The sequence below is a fragment of the Arachis ipaensis genome, chromosome B09 (assembly GCF_000816755.2).
Source record: "Arachis ipaensis cultivar K30076 chromosome B09, Araip1.1, whole genome shotgun sequence".
Classification (NCBI taxonomy): domain Eukaryota; kingdom Viridiplantae; phylum Streptophyta; class Magnoliopsida; order Fabales; family Fabaceae; genus Arachis; species Arachis ipaensis.
The window spans coordinates 122,675,599-122,679,483 of NC_029793.2; the positions used below are offsets into that span (position 1 = coordinate 122,675,599).

At 33.1% G+C, this 3,885-nt stretch overlaps 1 long non-coding RNA gene across 1 annotated transcript in view; it reads right to left on the reverse strand.

Moving 5' to 3' along the window:
• Positions 1-969, reverse strand: part of LOC110267021 — a 22,350-nt gene extending 21,381 nt beyond the window's left edge. Inside the window, exon 1 of the long non-coding RNA XR_002354306.1 lies at positions 789-969. This is a non-coding gene — a long non-coding RNA (uncharacterized LOC110267021). The remainder of the gene's footprint in view (positions 1-788) is intronic.

Here is a 3,885-nt window from a genome sequence, read left to right on the forward strand (position 1 = left end):
GAAGGACTAAAGATATCTAAACCATCTAATGAATATTCGCAAGGGTTATACTTAGTCAGATTGCAAAGATCTTTATATGGTCTAAAGCAATCTGGACGAATGTGGTATAATCGTCTTACTGAGTATCTGGCCAAAAATGGATTCAAGAATGATGATATCTGCCCATGTGTTTTCATAAAGAAAACTACATCTGGATTCATTATAATTGCTGTGTACGTTGATGATTTAAATATCATTGGGACTCCTGAAGAGATTCCAACAATTATAAAACCTCTAAAAGAAGAGTTTGAGATGAAAGATCTTGGAAGAATTAAATTTTGTCTCGGCCTGCAGATCGAGCATATAAAAAGTGGGATCTTTATTCATCAAACAACATACACAGAAAAGATCTTGAAAAGATTTTATATGGATAAGTCACATCCATTAAGTACCCCAATGATCGTAAGATCTTTGGAAGTGGAAAATGATCAATTCTGTCCTAAAGAAGAGAATGAAGATATCCTTGGTCCTGAAGTACCATATCTTAGTGCCATTGGAGCGCTAATGTATCTTGCTAATAATACGCGACCTGACATATCATTCGCGGTGAATTTACTAGCAAGATATAGTTCCTCTCCAACCAGAAGACATTGGAGTGGAATCAAACAAATTTTTCAATATCTTCATGGAACGGTTGATATGGGATTGTTTTATCCCTATGGATCCAAGTCACAACTAGTTGGCTATGCGAATGCTGGATACTTGTCTGATCCATACAAAGGGAGATCTCAAACAGGATATCTGTTCACATATGGTGGTACAGCTATATCATGGAGGTCCACGAAACAGACGATTGCTACAACATCCTCTAATCTTGCCGAAATACTGGCGATTCATGAAGCTAGTCGCGAGTGTTTTTGGCTGAGGAGTCTGATTCAATATATTCTGTCATCATGTGGTCTGATTGATCATAAGATAGCTCCAACTGTCCTGTTTGAAGATAATACAGCATGTATTGCTCAACTTAAGGGTGGATATATCAAAGGTGATAGAACAAAGCATATTTCTCCCAAATTCTTCTTCACTCATGATCTTCAAAATCAAGGGACAATTGATGTCCAACAAATCCGCTCAAGTGACAATCTGGCAGATTTATTTACAAAGACACTCCCAAAATCCTCCTTTGAAAGATTGGTACATGAGATTGGAATGCGCCGATTTCGAGACATTAAATGATGTCGGCATGAGGGGATGTCGGCATGAGGGGGAGACTGTACTCTTTTTCCCTTGGTCAGGTTTTTTTCCCATTGGGTTTTTCTTGACAAGGTTTTTAATGAGGCAGTTCCCGTCACAAAGGATATTGTACTCTTTTTCCTTCACTAAAGTTTTTTCCTTACTGGGTTTTTCTTTAGTAAGGTTTTAATGAGGCATATTCCTAAATGAGCATCCAAGGGGGAGTGTTACAATAAAGATAAGGATGGATGCTCATTGATGGTGGATCTGATTTCCTATGCTGAAAGGAGTAAATTCCACAGCCCAATTAATATAGTTTGAAAGGTTGAATTTATTTGCCTATAAAAGCATGAACGAGGCAAATAGTTTTTACACACACAGAGCAATAATAAAACAAAAGCAAATGCAATTCTCTCTCTCTTTATTCTTAATACTTCTTTCTATCTTTATATATATATACACATTACAACATATAATATTATTTTTCTTTCGTACTATTCTAGAGTTATAATTAGGGCAATTTACGTATTTAAATAAAATGTATGAATCCTTTACCCAAATGTGCAAAACAGATAGTTGTTACGTATTTGTGCAAATTTTGTTATTATGTAAACCGTGGGAGCCAACCACGGTTTCTCATTTGTACATAAACCGTGGCTGGCAGGAAAGGTTTACGTGTTGGATGAAAATGAGCATAAACCGTGGGAGCCTACCACGGTTTATGATTGCATGTAAATCTTCATAAAACCTTGCTACCAGCAACGGTTTATGAAGGAGTGGGAATTGACATAAACCCTTATAACCTACAACGGTTTATAAGGAGTAAACATCTATATATATGTGGGTGAGATTCAAGCTGTATGAGAGAGATCATTATCATAATGGCAAGTGAGGAGGAGAGTGTTCTTGTCCTATTGCTAAATTTTAATTTTCTACTTTAAATAAAAAAATTAAATTTTATAATTTAAGAAAGTAAAAATTAAAAAAATAAAAATTAATCTTTTAAAATTTTTTTGTTTTTCTAAAAATATTTTTTATTTTTTATTTACCGGATAATACTACACCCGGACAGTTGACTTTTTTTAGCTACAAGAGTTTATGTCAATTCCCACTCCTTCATAAACCGTTGCTGGTAGCAAGGGTTTATGAAGATTTACATGCAATCATAAACCGTGGTAGGCTCCCACGATTTATGCTCATTTTCATCCAACACGTAAACCTTCTCTGCCAGCCACGATTTATGTACAAATGAGAAATCGTGGTTGGCTTCCACGGTTTACATAATAACAAAATTTGCACAAGTACATAACAACTATCTGTTTTGCACATTTGGGTAAAGGATTCATACATTTTATTTAAATACGTAAATTGCCCTTATAATTAATTATAATTTTTAAAAATTGTTTGATGTAATAGTTGGTTATATTTTTTTAAAGTTTACAGATGTTGATAAGTAACTATCTACTACTTTCAAATCTGTATAATCCGAATGTAGAGGGACATTTACGATTTACTGGTTCGAATCCAACTTTAAATGATCTTAAAAAATGGTGATTCTGGTACAAATGTGACTATCATACATTATACCTCCTTATAACTCAATAGTATTTTCTGTAGATCATACTAGCTAATCCTGATCAATTAATCACAATCTGACTCATATTGTGTATACTTGACATAAAATATCAACGGTTTTACTTCATACATCCAATTATCTACACCTCTGTGAATGATATAATTTTTTATCATCATAATGACAGCTTTTTTTGGAACTGAATTAATTCTTACGGCAAAGTCACCATCCGTCACTATAGAAATTTCTACTACAACAACACCATACAATAAATATTTAATAAATAAAATTAAAAATAAGATCTACATATAAATTATAAATCATAAATAAATCATTATGAACTTATGTTTAAATTTATACATAAATATTCCCATAAAAAATATTCCCATCAAGATATTAATATGGGTTAAGTACAATTTTGGTTTTTAATGTAGGGGTTGAAAATTTTTTTTGTCCTCAATATTTTTTGCTTATAAAATCGTCTCTAAGGTTTTACTTAGTTTTAAAATCGTAAAGACATAAACAAATACTAATTAATTATATTTTCACATGTTACATAACTAATTAATCGATCGAAAATATAAATTATAACAAAATTCTAATCCCTCGTATAAATATAGGCAGTTACATACCTGCATTCATATATTCAGGAAACTCCAGAACATGCAAAGCCTCTAAATTCAAAGCGCGCATGAAAGATGACTCCCTAAACGGATGTTGGTTTGCTAGTGCATTTGCTACTTCTGTCGCATTTGTTTTTATAGTGCCGTCAACTTTATCTTCGTACATCTGGACCAACGACCTTGTAATTGCTTTCAAACTCTTCCTCACCGTCGCTGTTGTAATCTTTCCGTCCAATATTTCAGTCGGCTTTAAATTATTTGAACTCAATATACAACTAAATAACTGACATCTGAGAGTGACTTTCAATATACATTGAAAAATTCTTGTGCATGCTCGCTTCATCAGTTACATATTTGGTTTGAAATTGAACGAATCCACCAAATACCAATATAGGATACCTGTATAAAATACATGATATTCTCCTTCACATTTCAAAATCTAACTTCTCACAAATCACACCTTTTAGTTCTTCAAAT